Consider the following 18,904-nt stretch of genomic DNA (forward strand, 5'->3'; position numbering starts at 1 on the left):
CCCCCTTCGTTCCTTCCTCTCCTTTCTGCTGCTAGCTATACGTTGCTGGTCCTGTTGAAAGAAATTATGGAAGAAAATCAGCTTCCTTTTGGGAGATGATTCATCGATTGAAAGCGGCAAAGAATGTCGTCTCTACGTGTTGCCATGTTTATTCTCTCCTTTTTGTTCTTCCTTGTGTGTAGTCGATGTACTGGTCGACCGATGGAGAGTGTAGTGGGGACGTGCGGAGGGCTGATTTGGACTCTGCACGACCTAACACTAGCTAGCCCTATCCTACGGATAATATATATTGTGGTGTGTGTGTGTGTCTTGTGTTGCTTCCTTTTTAATTCACCTTTTCATGCTCACTGGAATTTGGTGAACACGGCTAGAGCTAATTAGTCTTGCTTGCCAAAGGCTAGAGCTAACTAGTTGACCTCTTAAGCCATTTCGAGTAGCTTGAGCTGAGATTATCTATAGAATCTTTTCTTTTCAAAACATGACAAAAGCTTTGCCTTTTCATTAGTTATAAAGAGCTTTTAATTGTGCAAATGCCAAGGCACCCATTTTTTTATGGAAGCTCTCTCTCTCTCTCTCTCTCTCTCTCCTGGCATTAGTCAAGTGTTTCGTCACGATTCTTCCGGAGATATGGTGTTCCGAAGTTAGAAGGGTCCTAATATGATGAAGAGGACCCTCATGAGGGACGCAAGACATTTCCGATGTTTTTCATTCAAAATAAATGACCAGATCTGTACTTGAAGCATGACAGCATTCAACTCAGAACTTGCAAGAGCATTGTTAGGCCGGCCCTTCAAATATAGCTTTATTCGATGTGTTGATTTCTATCCACAGATTAATCATTTGATCATCATACTACTTGTCAGTTTGCATTTGCTGTTATATATTCTTAGTCTAAATGAAAAGGTTTGAATCATTTACTGTGGGTAAGCAAATCACATGGCCACATGGGCAACATACAACAGCAGCAGCAGCAGGATCTGAAAGGACCAAACGAGCGCGCATGATTGAGTTTACTCACTCACAAGTATAGTATAATGAGTGTGCAGATAATGGCATGCGTGGCCTATGAGGCATCATCATGCTTGCGCTAACGGCCGAACTCGTGCATGGCAAAGGCAGACGCACAATTAAAAGGAAAAGGCCAATGATTATTCATTCACTCAGCAAGCACCTTTGCAGCCTAATCTCCCCTTGAGGGTCAGCAGCTTAATCATGGCGACGGCCATCGACGTACCCGTCGCCGGTACGTTGCCGTCGGGGATCGGGCATCTAATCTGCATTAAGCAGCACCTAACACCACATCATGCTCGCTCCTAAAAAGACTAGGGAGCACCAGCAGTACTAGGATTCCTAGCTACCCACAGTGAGTGGGCGAGGCTTCCTCTCATTGTGTTCGTCCAATTATTGTTCCAGGTAATTTTAGCTGCTTTAATCTGATTTCGTCGCGTATTGACCTCGCCGGTCACACTGTCAGAGAGAAAAATTTGTACTCCATGGCCAAATGGCCCGATATACGAAGAAGCAAAACTCAATATATGGTCTGAACCATCTTCTCTGGTCCTGCTTGGCCATTTGGAAGCTACACTCCATGCTCGTCTCACCCAACGAACGAACGGCCAATACGTACCACTCAATGTATAGTTCCAAAATGTATTATTAGTAATGGCAACGGTCTCCATCTTGCCATCCGTAGGTGGTCGCCCCTGGCCTGGGAAAACATGAGCGTGAAGCTCTCTTCCAGACCTCTCAGTCCAAGCGCTATCTGAACTGTCCTGCTTAGCTGGGGAGCTTCCTGCATACTGCCAAATGCCAATACAGGCAACAAGATGACCTGCAGACACCTCACATGGTGTAGAGGACCAGCCTCTTTACGTGTCCAAAGTCAACAGTGAAACAAATCTCAGCTTTACAACCATACACTACTTTTATGATATGTATATTTGCATTTCAAATTATTTTTGAAACTTCTACGTTTCTCAAACTGAGTTAAGAGCACGTATAAACTCTTCAGGGACAAAGAAAAACAACCGCTTTCATCTCGCCTAAAGATCATTGTCGATTGATCCATTCATGTCCGATTGAGCTGGCCACGTCACGTCGTATTCACTTACTCAGCACACTTGGGGGATACAGGAAGCAGATTCTGGAACACCGTAGCCCACTCTTAATCACTCTCAATCATTCAATCACGTGCAAAAAAAAAGTTGCAACAGGCAGGAATATATGCATCACTGTTTTTCCTTGCCGTCAATCAGACAGCTTGCACTGCATGGAGCCTCCTCCTTTGCTTTGGCTTGTCTAGTGGGCATCAGCCTTGAGAGGAGCAAGCAAAGTGGCAGCAGCTTCCATCACAACTCACAAAATTGTCCAAGTTGTAGCTCAGGGCTGGCCGGACTGAGCCCAACTCCCAGAAGATGTATCATGTATGCAGTCTTACCCTAGCTAAGCAGTATCATTGATTATCTCTCTCGCCTTGCTGCCGTCTCTTATTTTTCTTAAGCCGCTCTCTTACTTCTCCTTAGTGCTGCCAATATCATTGAATACATGGAGGCAGCAGAGGAAGATGGATATGCATCACGTGCATCGGTGCATGAACACGTCTTCCCGATGGCCAGACGTGAGTATCATCGTCAACGCCTTCGATGACAGAGAAATCGAACTGGAGCTGCCCTTTCATTGAGAATTTGACCATGCCATCTAATATATATCACTCTCCATGATGCAATGTCCTCTCACAGATGTCTCTACAGCAGGTCTCTTCGTCACTCCTAATCAACCCCACGTCCTCACGCAGCCAATGTGAACTTCTCACCCCGCACATCGCAGCTTTCCGCCCGGTGGTTCTCTCCTGCTCCTGGGAACGGAAATATAATCAAGGTACGCGAGTAAAGGCTTCAAGGAAGGGTTCGATGGTTCAATAGAGAGTTGTACATCCTGGCAATAATGCTTTTAATCACCCATATCTTCTGAGAAGAAGCACAAGCACAAGTGCATTCTCGAAGTCGAAGGTGACAGACTGACAGCCACCAGTTGAGCCGCATCTTAATATCCGCAACGGTTCACCTGGTTTTACCGAGACAGCTTTGGCTCATTAATGGTTACAGGCAAGCAGCAACAGCAAGCTCCCACGAAGGTAAATTGGCTTTGTTATTATGCTTTTATATTAGTTACTATTTGATACCTAAATTGCTCACGTGATGCATATCCACCTTCCCCTGCACTCTCTTTCAGTAGTGATTGAATATGTAATTTCCTGCACTCCTCTGATTATAATGTTCTTATTAATTCAGTATGAAACTACAATCTCATCAAAAACTAAATGAAAAGCCAACTATACTGAATCTGCTATAGTTTGCCTATGATTCAGATTTTCTCACACATGCCACACAGGTCATCCCTCCATCATATATATGATCATATCTTACTCGGACTTCATCTCTGGTGCCCAGGTGCGAGTATTAGCCATGATTTACCCATAGCTTGGGTCAATCAATGGCTGCATAGGAAGTAGACCTCCGTTGCCATGGCTAGCTGTGTTTGCACCAATCTATCCTAAAACGGTACACAAGGAGCAAGAATGGTGTAGATTTTTGTGTTTGGGGATTTTTATGTTTTGCGTTGATGTGCAATTTCAGACTTGGTTTGTAATGAGGAACTACTGCCTAGGGTTTCATATTTTGGGATTTTTATAATATTCATTCTTTAGTTCCTTATGTGTGTGCATACGTATTTTCCCGTAAAAAGGATACATAATAGGATGGGTAAAAAAATTATGTGATATACAATCCAGTTAGGGTATTCAATTATCAAATATGTGATGTACTTCTACATAACACCTCTTCTAATTTTGTTTGAATGTGTATATGCCATTTTGGAGCATTACGCGGTTTTTTCAGTCTAACTTCTCTCTGTTCCTCAGAAGTAGAAGATATGTGTTTCTTTACTTTGATCTGTTCTTTGAATTTTATGCTCACCCATTTATCCAATTGGATATGAGCATCTTACAAGAAAAAAATGACGCTTTGTACTGATGGAATTATTTTGATATTATTGTTTGCAGATATGTAGTGTATATGCACTCGGGAGGTCAAGAAGGTGGCACACTGCAGTATTTATATGAAGCAACAACCGCAAGGTAGAACAAAAAATCATGCTCATTCTCAAATGAAAGAACTTATGTGTACATGACTTACCAGTACTATATTTCTAATTGTTGATCAATATTTTAAAAAAAATATTTTCTATAACTCTCTACGACTTTACCACCATTGAACGGAAAATACGTGAAAATCATTTACTGAAATCTTACATATATAGCAGAAATAGTAAATAATGACTACCCCGTGCGAATGCACGGGTTGACGGCTAGTCTGATCTAAACAAAATCAAACCAATTAGCGTGTCGACCAGCAGGATTTTCGTTGGTAAACTAATGGGCGTCACCTATACATGATGATGAGTTTTACCGGCAATGATCATGAGATATAAGACGGCCGGCCTCTACGTGTACATGTACTGTACATACCTACTACTACTACTGTTGATGACTAGGAAACTCTGGTAGGAATTAAAAATGATTTTCTTGAAACAGAAATAACAACAATGTGCTTTTCAAAAAGCAACAACACAATGGATCATCGACTTTCTACTGTTTATCTGTCCCCTCATTTGTGGCACGTACGGGCACACCAAGAGCTAGATCATACTGTTCTGAACGTGTGCTATGGTCGGGGGCATGCATATAACATACCCAGAGAACAGCACGTCGTTGTAGTAGACACTGTGCAAGAACGCTTTGCAACACTGGTGTTCTGATGAACGATCCATCTGGTAGGTGCAGCGGTGCAGGTTTAATTCGTGTGGGAAATATTAGAGGCATGCATCTTCCCGGTAAAGCTGTTGTTTGGTGGCAAAGATCGGTCCAGCGAGCACAACAAATTTCGGGTGGGTTTACATCATGCTGGACGTACCATATGCATTCTATCTATCTAGCTGGAACCCAACTCAGACGCAACGCATCCTCTAGATCCACAGCGGCTCGACCTGGCTGGTCCTGCTGCAGATTCGATGTAGCGACGCAGCTAGCACCAAACGCGCGCTTTATCGACTGGGCATGTTTGTCAGCACGTACAAGCCCTGCCCACGAGGAGCAGGAGAGCGAATATTTGCTCCTTTTTCTGCCTTGTCCCCTCAGTCGCCGTCGTCGTCGCCGCCATGGCTGGCGTGGTGCGTGTCGGAGTGTCCATGCACGCACGCGTACTCGAACCATGTAGACGCCACCGGCAGCAGGTGTAGCATTTTTGCCGCCAGCAGCTAGAAACAACTTTAATTTGTTGCTCGTGTGTTGTACTCCCTTCGTTCCTAAATATTTGTCTTTTTAGACATTTCAAATGACTACTACATACGGATGTATGTAGACATATTTTAGAGTGTAGATTCACCCATTTTGCTACGTATGTAGTCACTTGTTGAAATGCCTAGAAAGACAAGTATTTAGAAACGGAGGGAGTAGTTGTTTCTGCTGTTTCATGGCGCATGCATGTAACACTCACATTGCATGCAGCGCAAGCAAGCTAGCTAGCTACCTGTGAAATCCTCGCTCACTCGGTGAGAGGGTGCTTGCATTGGTTCTGCTAGTGCGCGCACGGTTGAAACTGAATTGTCATTGCAAGATCACCCAAGTAGGAGTAGTGGGTACGTACACATGCATGCAGATGCAGTGTATTCCCTTCGTTCCTAAATATAAGTCTTTTTAGAGATTTTAACAAATGACTACATGCGGAGCAAAATAAAAAAATGTATACTTTAAAATATGTCTACATACATCCGTATGTTGTAGTTCATTTGAAATGTTTTAAAAAAATTATATTTAGAAACGAAGGGAGTACTAATTGGTGGGAAATCAAAATTAAAAATATATACGCGTGTAACATGCATGCGTGGTGTCAGTGTGTGTGCAGATTGGGGCCATGCACAACGCACATGACCGGATCGACGGTGGTTTGTTGCTCGTCAGTGCGAGTGAGTCGCTGGGCAGGGTGGCTTGCCCATCGTGGATCTCTATATAACCCCCCGCCCTGCTAACTTTCCGACCGGTATTGTATGTGGCACATCGGTTAATTGCTCATGCACAATATTGTGGGTTGCATTATCAATCTGCGGTTTAGTCCGAGCGATTGTGAGTGCTGAATGATTTATTCTCTGGGCAACTTCCTATATTTTATAATACTATACCTTAGAATCTTTGTTAAGTCTGAATTCTGAGGTTTACTGAATGAATTTACCCGTAGGTCGGCTGATTTGTCTGAAGTACAGTAGTAGTAACTTTATTTGGATCTGAATTATTATATCATTCTAACAACTAACGAACATCTACATAGAATGATTCATCATCACTTCAAATATTTATGTCCCTAGGGCATGGGGCATGTTTACTATTTTTTTCATAACAGTGAGAAGTCATGGTTTGGCAGCTTATTTACAAGCACAAGTGCGGCGAAGAAAAATCAATCTCTCTCTCTCTCTCTCTCTCTCATGCCAAGTACCTGCAGTGGCGACTCACCGGACTCGACCATGCTATGCGTCAGAGATGACATTGCCTATGCGGATGTCGATTGCTTGTACGACCACAACGACTCCCTCAACGAAAACACAAACTCCGGAACAAGACATTTTTGTGATTCTACAATATTATTCGGAACCAAATCTAAACTCAATATCCATTTTTTTCGTTCTGCAGCAGTGCATGAGTAATTGACTAGGTAAATTTAGTAGTGTATCACAACAGTTAAACTATTGAATACCACAAGAACAGTCAGGAAGGGCATCAAGCATTAACACTATGCCTAGCCCAAGAAGATGGAGAGCATCGACATGGTTACATTGAGGACTTGAACGAGGTATGGAGGGAGAGTTTTATGTTCCCGTTGCAACGCACGGGGCCTTTTGCTAGTCCTTACTTATGTGTGGTCGATTTTATTGATCGTGCAATGTGAGTGCGGAGAGCTGATCTGGACTCTGCAGGGGCTAACACTAGCTTGCTGGTCTCCTCTTCTATGGATAATACTTCCTTCGTTCAAAAATACTTGTCAAAGAAATTGATAAAAATGGACGTATCTAAAACTAAAATATGTCTAGATACATCCATTTATCAGACGAGTATTTTCGGACCGAGGGAGCATAATATACCGCAGTGGTGTGTGTGTCTTGTACGTGTTGCTTCCTTTTTTGATTAACCTTGCATGCATGAGAATGCGATGCATGCGTGCGTGGCCGCTCCAAAGCCCTGGATTTTAATAACTTGGAAGAGCATAAAGATCCAACTCCACTTCGTACCGCATCGTGCAACGTAGTCCATTGTACTTTCCGGGGGGCAGCTTTTTCTTCTCCGACTCAGACTCAATTAGCTCAGTGGAATTTGGTGAACACAGTAATTAGTCGACGGACGAGGAGTTTCTAATCTTGAGCTCAATGGCTCCAGGATGAACAGTAAATTCAGAAAAAATCTGAATTTTCTGTGGTAAACTATAAAGAATGTTTGGAGTGCATGAAAAAGTTAATCACGAAATCACATCGGTGCAAGGCGTGGTAAAAAATCAATGCTCTGAAAATGTTACATTCAAATGCATTTTGGCGCTCTGATTTTGTTTTTTTATTACCACGACTTGCTCCAATGTGATTTCATGATAAAGATTTGCATGCACTTCAAACATTCCTTAAAGTTAGCCACAAAAGAATTTTTTGATTCCTTTTTCCTACTTATTTTCAATTTTACTATTCACAGCAGGAGCATTTGGTCTCGGGATTAGAACGATAGTTTCGTTACTTGACCTCTTATTAAGCAATATATTTTTACTATAGTAGGTTGAGCTAACATGACCTCCTAGTTTGTTTTCTTTGCAAAACTTGACAAAAGAAAATCCTTTCCATTAATTAATAAGATATTTGAACTGTAGAAAGGCCATGAGCACAAAGATTTTTTTTAAAGAACGCTTGCACTTCTCGCATAAGTTTACTTATTACCCCCACCGATGCATATTACTTGTCGCTCAAACAGGTGTATCTAGCATTGAAATACGTCTAGATACACCCATTTCAGCGACAAGTAATATAGATCAGAGCAAGTATTAAGTATTTCGGCCCATGAGGCACCAAAAAGCCACATGCTCGATGATTCATCTAGAGACGATGTTCAGAAGGTTAGGTTTCTTCTTTCTCATAGAGGCGGCATTCAGGAGGCTGGCAGTGTCTCATCTTCGAGTTGGTCTTTCGGGTTTTGATCTTGCTCGAATTCGTCCATCGGGTTGAAGTCAACGGAGCTCCGGTGTAGAATATTACCGTGTCCTTGGGGCAGTGAGTTTAGCCTTTCTCCCCATGCACTCGCAACGGCACAATATGATGTTAGGTGCTTCAGGCTGATTCATGGGTTCGACAATGATGACTGTAGCTCGAGGGCACTGGTATTTAGGGGCACATGCACGAAGACTACCAAACTATAATTGACACGGTACGGCCGGCTCAAATAAAGGACTGGCGACAGCAACACCTCGGCGGCTCCTTCTGTCGTAGTAATCGCTCGTTGGTCCAATGATCTTGATGTAATTTTTATTATGTTTGGGATGCTTTTGTACTTCCGATGGTTCTTTTAATAGATCCAGGCCTTCTTCATAGAAAAAAAGAGCATTGTCCTTTCTGCTCGTCGACAGGAAAAATGCTCCCCGGCCCGGAGTGAGAAGGGAGAGAGACCATTTCGGCATCAGTTTGTCGGTGGCATTACGACGAAGCCCTTTATTTGCATCCAGGGAACGTGAGATTGGCACCTTCCTTTGGCACTCCTAGTCGTGATTTCTGCCACTCGTGTGCTCTGTATTTAGAATTACTGGTTCAACTCCATAAACATTCTCCCCAATATTTTGTATCATTCTGCCATCTGGGTTTATCTAGAAAGCAAGGTGAGCCCATTTTCGAGAGTAAGATGAACGAGCCTTACGGTAACTGGTCTTCACTTTCAGCTCCAAACAAAAAAATCAGCACTAACTGAAATCACCAAAATTTAGTGAATTCAGTGATTTCAGTTTGCATTTCGGCCAAAGGGCCAGAATATTCACTTGAACTCAATTAAATATTTGATATAATAAAAAATCAAATCCCTATTTACTACTAAAATTGCTGAAATATTTTGGCCGGCGAGTAAATGTTTAATTGTGTACTATTAGTGTATTTCATCGAAATCTCACTCAAAAGTGTAAATCATTATATGTGGCAAGAGACGACCGCCATGATTCACGAGGGGCGCAAGACCTTTCTATGATTTTCATTCAAAATGACCAGATCTGTACTTTAAGGATAATAGTAGCATTCAACTTGCATAAACATGTAAAGGGCAGTGTCCAGCTGGCCCCTCAAATAGTTCAATTCCATGTGATGATTTCCATCCACGGACCACAGTAGTAGCTACTACTTGTCTGCTCGTCGTACTTTCAATTTCATAGTTTGAAGCATTCAGTGTACTTGGGTTAACAAAACCACATGGTCATGGACTCATGCCAAGATACGACTACAACAGAAAGAAACAAACGTGCGTCCATGATTTTGCCATCACAAGTCTAGTTTAATCAGCTGGTGACAAAGTTTTGGCATCAGGATAGCATCATGCCAGCGCTAACAGCCTAGCTCGTGCATGGCAAAGCCACACGCACAATCGAAAGGGAAAGGCCAAGGATTGTCCACTCACTCAGCAAGCAGCTTTGCAGCGTAATCTCCCCTTGAGGGTCACCACCTTAATCATGGCGAGGGCCATCGACGTACCCGTCGCCGGTACGTTACCGTCAGGGATCCGGCATCAAATCTGCATTAAGCAGCACCTAACAGTGAGTGGGCGAGGCTTCCTCTCATTGTGTTCCTCTCGCTCGTAAAAAGACTAGAGAGCACCAGCAGTACTAGGATTCCTAGCTAACCACAGCGAGTGGGCGACGCTTCCTCTCATTGTGTTCCTCTCCAATGATTGATCCATTGTGATCTGATTTCTGTCGTGAAACACAACCCTTGTGCCGCGTACCCCCTCGCATCGCCTCCCCTCGGGCGACGCCAGGGGCTCCGTGCAGATGGGTGGCAACGGTGGCTGCAGATCTGGAGTCCTGCCCAGATCCGTCGCGGTGTGGCCCCGGCGGGCCAGCGGCGCGAGGAGGGACCGGCAAGGGGCAGCGCGAGGAGGGACCGGCAAGGGGCAGCGCGAGGAGGGACCGGCAAGGGGCGGCTGGAGGTCCCTGCCGGTGTGCTGACGGCGATTTTCTTCTTCACGGCGAAGCTCTGTACGGTTCCAGTCAACATGGAGATCGGGGGACGCGACTTCCGGTGAAAATCACACCGACTACGGTCATCCTCCTTTAATAAAAAATAATAATTCTGATTTCTGTCGTGTGTGTGCTTAGCTCGTTGATCATGTACCACATTGCCAAATACTTCCTCTGTTTTATAATGTAGTTCATATAAATTTTCTGTAAAGTCAAACTTTACAAACTTCCACCAAGCTTACAAAGAAAACTATTTATATCTACAGTACCAAATATATACAACATGAAAACACGTCTTGTGATCTATCTACGGATATGTATATTCTAGATTTATGTGTTTTTCTCTACAAACTTGGTCAAGATTTATAAATTTTGGCTTTTCAAAAAATCTGTATGCACTACATGTGAACGGAGGGAGTAAAAAAATTAGCAAATTTTCAGAGAGAGAAATTATAGGTTTCAGTAGAAGAATTTCCCTAGTCCCTCGGCCTTAATCGGCAGGATATGAAGGTGCCAAGATGAATGGCCCTTTCGAAGCTACATCCAGACCCAACAAACGGCCAGTATGTAGCACTAGAATATATACTTACAAAATGCATTATTAGTTCCGGCAACGGTCTCCATCTTGGCATCCATAGACGGTCGGCTCAGACCTGGGAAACATGAGCGTGAAGCTCTCCTCCGGAGGTTTCAGTCCATCTTCGCATCCATCTGGAATGTACTGCTTAGTTAGGGAGCTTCCTGCATACCGTGAAATGCCAATACAGGTGAGAATAGACAGATGACCTACATACACCTCACATGGTGTACAGGACCAACCTCCTTTACGTGTCCAAAGTCAACAGTGAAACAAAGCTTAGCTTTACAGGCATACACACTACTTTTTTGACATGTATGTTTGTATTTACGGAAACTTCTAGGTGTCTCAAATCGATATAATTAAAAGCATGTATAAACTCTCCCCAGGGACAAAGAAAACAAATGTTTTGAACTCTACAAGTACCTGGCTTCCAAAAGAAGCAGCGTAGATCACATCAGGAAGATTGGCAAAAACAGGCGATTGCATACTCACTTACAGAAACTGATCAATATTGGTTGATCCTCTGATGTCTGATCGAGCTGGCCACGTCACGTCTTGTTTGCTTTACTCAGCACACCTGGAGGATTGGGGAATCGGATTCTGGAAAACCGTTGCCCACTCTTAATCCCTCTCCATCATTCAATACATGCAAAAAAAAAGGATGCAAATGCGGGAATATACGCATCACGTTTTACCTTGCCGTCAATCAGACAGCTTGCAATGCATGAAACCTACTCATTTGCTTTGGTTTGTGTAGTTTTTTTTTTAAGAACGAAGGCTCGCGAAGAGCCCGGCTTTGAATTAACAAAGCCATCAACCGCCCAGGAGTTACAACAGACAATCTAACTTACAACGGTCAGAACGATACAACGGGGAACACTGGAAAGCCTACTCACTACAACCTCCGCAAGCCGCAAATGAATTGCAGCTTGCACAGGCCGAGCACTCCACACTAGGATCATATGTAGCAGAAAACGAAGCAGCACAGAAGGACATAGCCGACCTTCGAGGATGGACCGTGCTCCAGGAACACCTAGAGAAGAAGGGAACCAACATCTTCCCTCTCAATCACCGAAAAGGGACCCTTCCCCCTCGCCATGGCACGTAGGCACCGCACCATCGGGATTTCGAGAAGCTCACCCTAGAGCTGGAAGAATGTCGCCCTTGCATCACAAGGTGGACGTAGGATGACCACATCGATTTGGGATATGCCGCGCCGGCTGCTCCGCCACAGTCCATGCCCAACTAGTTGGAGACAAGCTTCAAGGAATTCGACGACGCAGAGGAGGTAGCTCAATCCCTCACCTGGATAACCTCCCGACCGAGCCCCGCACCCTTGACGATGCCTCCAGCAAGGTCACGACGCGCAAGGCGCCGCCGACGCCAAATCTGCCGAGGATAAAGGTTTTCACCCGGGCAGGGGGATCGGGGTGGAGAGCAGGGGACCTCGGCTGCGCCCCCATGAAGGAAAGCAGCGCCCTTGGGCGTTGCCGCCGCCGGGCCGGCCGGACCGGCCAAGGTTTCCCCCGGTTCCCTAGCTGACCACCAACACGCACCAACGTCGGAGCCAGAAACGCTAGCCCACACCGGAGGCGAGAGAGAGGCAGCAGGAAATAGGGATTTCGCACCTCCAGATCTGACGAAGAAAGCTTCACGCCGCGGCCGGATTGCACTAGCCACCTGCCGCCCGCACGGCCGGGCACGCTGGCCAGCACCCCCTGCGAACGCCGCCCACCGCCCGACGACGTCGTCTCTCCGGCAAGGGCCGCCGCCCCAGAAACCACGGGCCTCCAAGAGGGGGAGGAGCGCCGAGATCCCCACCGCCACCTTCACCGCCTCTGCGCGGGCTTCCCGGCGGCCGTCTCTGGTAGCGGCGAGGGGGTGGAGGGGGGTGGCGGCGGCGGCGGAACCCTAGTCGCCCCTGAGTCACCCAAGGGGACGACGCGAGGGCCGGGAGGAGGAAAGCCTTTGGTTTGTGTAGTGGGCATCAAGCTTGAGAGGAGCAAGCAAAGTGGTCGCAGCTTCCATCACAACGCACAAGAATTTCCAACTCCAACCGCGGATGCAGGTGAACAGGATTTGGGAACATGGCAACAAGTGTAGATCAAGGCAACATCATCTAGGAATCAGATTGTGACTGGTCACCAAAGTCATTCATGACGAAGATGCATGCGATCTTACCCGAGCTAAGCAGTAGCATGCTAGCTTTAACAGAAAAGGTGAAAGGAGAGCCCATACCAGGATAACCAGTTGTCCGTGTATGTAGCATGTATGACCAAGCCGGCAACCGGTAGTGACGATCGAGTGCCCGCACCACCACGAGGAGTAATAAAATTGGTTAACTTCAGCAACATGCATGGCCCTTTCACGATGAGGAAGCATGCAGTTTTCAACACCAAATCAAATCACCCCTTGGCACTAACTGGGAGGAAGTGCCTTCCCTAAAGATCTGATGTTGACACAACCAAAAAGAGATCATTTACTATGCAAGCTAAGACCAGGCTTTAACAGGCGTAGTTCCATCCACTTAATGAAATGTTGCTCCACCTTGTTAATGATCAAACCTCAGTGCTTCCACCGTTTAGAAACCACATGTTAACACAGGCATAACAAACTTCTATTCTATTCAAGTTTCAGTAAGGAAGGTTTACCCCCAACTAGCACGATAGGGAGGCTGTTCCTTCTTGCCACGGTGGAAATCCATATAAATTCCATCTTCATAATATTCATGCTAGTCGCGTGCCAGGTTTCACCACACACATATCACTGATTACTTATGAACTGAGTTTCGGCAGAAGAAATTTGCATTTCCATAATAATTGCCTTGGGTCAAATCAGCACCTTATCAGAGCATGACTCTTTCTCTTGCAAAATTTGAGGTGCTAACCTATGCATTCAGAAACTATTTAAATAGCCTCAATCCATCTTTTGTTTCAAGAAAAACTCCAACTTTTCTCATCCAAGTTTTGCAGTACGTACCTTAAGTCCGCTTCACGAGTTTATATGTGTCTTCTATTATGAATCTAAAGTGATGTTGCTACGAGTCCCTCCTTTCCGATTTAAAAAGCTTAGACATATCCCTAGATCGATAATTTGACTAATATAATACAAATTATATGTTACAAAAGTGATACCGTTACAAAATGTAGATCGACAATTTGACAAGTGTAGTACAACTTGTATGTGAAAAAAATATATTGTCGGTTTAGGAATACGTGTAGGCCTTTTAAACCGAAAAGGAGGAAGCCACTAAACATTTATCAATAGGAGTCAAAATGATATTAGGTCATACCTAGATACATAGATGTATTTTTTAGTCACAAGTGTATGATTGTATTATACTACATTCCGTTACCATGAGCGATGGTCGGTTCAACAATTAAGATCTCTAGATCGGACTAATTTTTTTCATGTTGTGGCTTATTTTGCTTCTCGTTGATACCACATGTCACCTAGACGTCCACCGAAAGTCGGCCCATCAGCCGCCCTAAGGATCAAGGAAGGAGCTGGTTTGGAGTACACGACAAGCCTACCCAGAGATCATGGAGGATCATCAACCACCATAGCTGACTAGGACCCGTTGTAATCCTAGGCCTCGTCGACCTTTCTAAGGCGAGATGGGGCTAGTCACTGGACATAGAACATTATCATAGCTTCACCCCCTTGATACACCAACGATCATCCTTTACCTTGTACACCCCATCCATAAATATAATCGAACATCAGTAGGGTTTTATCTCCAGAGAGAAACCCTGACATGTGTAAATATTGCTCGCTGCTTACCTTCTAGATCATCTGACTAGCCGCGAGACCAAGAGGGTCTGCTGGATTTTACATCGGCATTCTGCAATCATTGATGACGGTGTAGTCTTTGGATAGAACCTCCTCCGTGTTAGGTTGTTTATCTACTACTAGTACTTTGTATTCATATCTGTAAAACAGCTAATTTTCCTTTCTTTTTATTTTTGACATATTGACTGTGTACATCTTGTTATTCTAAACTTGAATATTCGTTCCTTGCAATTATATTAACTGCATATATATAATAATGTCCTTGCGCAAAAAGAAAGTTTGGGCTAAGCAGTGTCAGCATCCGACAACGTTAAAGGAGTTTATCCTCAAGTCGGATGACACCGACCGCGCTAGGCTCCACAGGTCGCCGTCGCTGGCGCCTGTGATCGAGGAAACGTGTAGCGTGCCACCACCGGAGTAGGGCGTGGCGCCGCTGAGTTCGTCGACGATGAAGGGCATGCCATTCGTCGTCTTGGCCGACGGGGCGTCGGACAGGCCGTTGAGCTCGTACTCCACGAGCCGGTCAAGGGCGTCCCAGTCGCCGCTGTACTCGGTCGGCGGCGGCAGGAGTCCGCCGGGAAGGACGTGCTCGAGCGGCGGGAGCTTCATGAACTTCTCGTATAGGGTGCTGCTGCCGTTGTGGCCCGCGCCGTCGATCAGGTGGTCCAGCGCTGACGATGATGGATTGGTGGTCTCCTGCTTGCACGGCGTCATGTACTGGTTGAGAATATGGTCAAGCGCGTCGTCGCTGGCGGAGTAATGCTGCTGTATCTGGGTAGCCTTGGCGTGGTCGCTGGCGGTGGCCACCGTCGACGAGCAGTTGCGCCGGCTGCGCGCCATGGCACCGGCGCCGACCAGGTTGTTGGACGCCGCGGCACCACTGCCGCCGTTCTGGCCAGCTAGGTGCTGCACGGCGATGTTTTCTTCTTGAACAACCTGCAGATGACCCACCCGTCCTCCTGCGCCGACGACTGGTCCCCTGCCACGCCGCCCATCTGCTCATATCATATGGATAACACCGTCAATTAATTTGCATCAGATCGATCGGTGGGTAATTAGATTAGGCTAATCATGCATGGTGTTGAATTTTCTAATGGAACGTACTACTCCCACTAGCTAAGCCAGCTCAAAAGGTATGTCGATGTCCTAGGGTTTGACCCTAGAAAAAGCTCTCTCAATAATGGGGCTTTGTTAATTACTCCTTCTGTACTATACCTTTCCATGACGCCCACCCGATCGAAAGGAAATCCCAACTCATACTCGCAAAATAGAATTAATTAATTCAATAATTCTACACCTACATGAAGTTACGAAAGTTCTAGATCCTTCTCGCTAGTTATCTCTTGCCCCCCCCCCCCCCCCCCCCCCCGGTTGAATTTCAGGGAGGTGGGCCCCAACCTCCCCTTAGGTCCAATAGCTAACTTACGTAGAACATCTACGTAGGTCTACCATTGCTTTGCATTATGTCATGTGTGTCCCCATTCTCAACCACCACCTGGACATACAGTCGCATATGTGCCACGTGAGCATACACCTAAGTACGTACCTACATAGTACACTTAATTAATCACCCGCAAAAAAATAGTACACTTAATTATCGCATGCATGCATCACTAGCAAGCTATCGTGCATGCAGTACGTTTTACAGTGTGGACCGTAAATACGTACCAGGGATGAGGCGCCGGAGTAGTAGGGGGCGTTGCCGGCGGCTGGGTTGCCCGGGTTGTTTCCCGGGGTTGCGGCGTCGTCGAGGCGGTACTCGTGCATAATCCAGTCGGACTTGTGGCCGTGCGGGGCGCGGCCCTTGTAGAAGACGAGGGTCTTGCGCATGCCAATGCGGCTGGAGCCGGCGGCAGAGTAGATGGCCTTGTCCCGGCCGGTGGCCTTCCAGAACCCGGCGGCCGTGGCGCGGTTGGTGCGCGTCCCCGTTGGATATTTCTTGTCCTTGTGGCTGAACAGGTACCAGTCGTTCTGCGGGCCTGTTCCGATCCGGCAGAGCTCTGCATGAAGTATTCCATGGCCAATTAGTTCACCATACATACATGAGGACCAACATGATATGCATACTTGCATTGTGCAATTGCACCGGGACAGTAGACGATGAACGAAGGAACTCATGCACTCACCTTGGATGTCCCATGGCTCGAGCTTGGTGAGGTCGACGTCGCGGATGACGTCCAGGTCGATGCGCTGCGGGGCCACCTTCTTGGCGAGGTAGTAGGTGAGCAGCTCCTCCTCCGTCGGGTGGAACCGGAACCCCGGCGGCACCACCGACTGCCCGTTCACGGAGATGCTCATGATCGAAATGGAGGGGAGACGATGGAGTTGAGTTGAAGGGAATGGAGTTTGTTGCCGGTGATGGGGTACAAGGAAACAACTGCAACGGACGTGGGTGGTTATATATAGCTACTGATGGGTCGAGCAAGCACACTGGCTCGGCCACAGCTCTAGCTCCAGCTAGCTAGGTAGGGGAAGTGCCACCAACCTTGATAGGGAAACGCCAAGACGACAGTAGTCCCTGCCGGCAAGGGGAAGAGAGAGTGAGAAGAGGAAGGGGGGCGGGAAAGGAGAGAGGACACGCGACCTTAAAAATCTCCACGAAAACCACACCCAAAACCGAACTGATCCCCTCTGCGTCACCTCCAGCGCCGGGCAAAATCATCAGGCATCACAGCATGGCATGGCCACCGTAACCACCACTGCAACTACTGCAACAGCACCAACGGCATCATCGATCATCGACAGGGACGGGTGTCGACGATCTCTCTTCTTTTTTTCATGTTCATGCGTGACCTTTTTATAAATTAAAAGAAAATTAAGCTGCAGAAAGTAAAAGATGTGCGTGTGCCAGCCGTTTCTCTCTTCTCTTTCATGTTCATCCATGATGTTGTGACAAAATTGTTAGGATGATCTCCACCGTGTGGGCCCAACGGCCCACCGGGCCCTTAGATCTGCCCCCTGATCGGGGGCGCTCAACCCACTATGGGTGACGGGCCCCTGTCACCTGCACTATATAAAGAGGTGGGGTCGGCGGCAGCATCACGAGGTTCGTCGCACAGCCGTACACCCCACCTAATCCCCTACCGATCTAGGGTTAGTGCAGTGCTGATGGGAAGCTCCTCCACCACTACTCTCTGCCACCACCGCCGCCATCCACCATGGCCGGCAACTGGAGCTCCTCGAGCCACAAGGAGAAGGTAGGTTCACCGGATTAATCTACCCTACCCGATCCACAGATCTATCAATGGTATCAGCCAGATTGGGTTAGATTTTTTCGCTTGAAAAGAAACAGAGAAATCAAAGCAAAAGAAATCCCCTCCCTAAAGAACCCTAAAAAGACAGGGCAAAGTTTTCACCGGAGAAGGGCCTCGGGCCTCGCCGGTAAAGAGCGCCGCCGCAAGGCCGCGCCAGTTCCTCTCGATCCCCACACGCATCGGCAAGCCGAGGTGCAGGGACGAAGAACCTACCCCGATAGGGGCAAAGAGCACCGCGGCCAGACCGTTCGACGGCGGCGCGCTCACCTCAAAGGGAACGCGCGACCGGCGAAGGGGCCGACAACGGTGCACGCCGGCGGAGGGGAAGCAGCCGCGCGTCTCTGCTCTCTGCTCTCTCTCTCTCGCGCGCGAACAGACAGGAGGGGGGAAAAGAAGGCGGTCGGGCGCGGCGCGGTGGCGCGACGCCGTCGCCGGCGGCTGGGGCGAACTCCTCTTTTCCTGCTGTCTCCGACGAGGAGAACAACAGCGAGCGCGCGAAGGGGAGCAGTGGGCTTGGCAGCGCCTCTCTCTCGCTCTCTCTGTCATAGGAGAAACAGAGGAGGGGAACAAGAGCAGGCTCGCGCGCAGCGATGGCCGCTCGATGCCGTCGCCAGCGGCAGGAAAGAGACTCGTCGGCGCCTAGCGAACAGGAGCAGAAGATGGCTCCGCCGCGCCCTTATCTCTCTCTCTCTCTCTCGCTCTCTCTCTCTCTGATTTTGGAAAAGAAGAAGAAAAGGAAAAGGGGAAAGGAAAGAAAGCCGCGTCGCGGCGCGGTGGCAACCGCCGCCGGCAGCCGGGTAGTCGCCGTCTCTGGCGATCGAGAGAGAGAGACAGAAGGGTCGAGGCGAACGAGACGAATGGGGGCGCTAGGTTTCGATCGGGAGGAACCCTCCCAGTTTTCTTCTAGTGAAATCGGCGCTGGACCGTCCGATCCTGATCGACGGTCACCGGCGAAACCCTAGCAGCAGACCGGGCCAATGGGATGA

General features: G+C 47.2%; 1 long non-coding RNA gene and 1 pseudogene across 2 annotated transcripts; one reads left to right on the plus strand and one right to left on the minus strand.

The window, feature by feature from the left end:
• The first annotated feature begins 2,273 nt into the window (after window positions 1-2,273).
• LOC125523264 lies at window positions 2,274-13,008 on the plus strand. 2 transcript variants are annotated; one of them, XR_007290154.1, is made up of 6 exons: window positions 2,274-2,423; window positions 2,523-2,617; window positions 2,739-2,877; window positions 2,975-3,133; window positions 4,061-4,135; window positions 12,854-13,008. It is a non-coding gene; the product is annotated as an uncharacterized LOC125523264 (long non-coding RNA). The 2 variants fall into 2 exon arrangements; XR_007290153.1 differs by lacking the exon at window positions 12,854-13,008 and having other exon boundaries at window positions 4,061-5,297.
• Window positions 13,009-14,830: 1,822 nt separating this feature from the next.
• Window positions 14,831-17,085, minus strand: LOC125523263 (annotated as a pseudogene).
• Window positions 17,086-18,904: the final 1,819 nt, after the last annotated feature.

This window comes from Triticum urartu, chromosome 7 (genome assembly GCF_003073215.2).
Source record: "Triticum urartu cultivar G1812 chromosome 7, Tu2.1, whole genome shotgun sequence".
NCBI classification, from domain to species: Eukaryota; Viridiplantae; Streptophyta; class Magnoliopsida; order Poales; family Poaceae; genus Triticum; species Triticum urartu.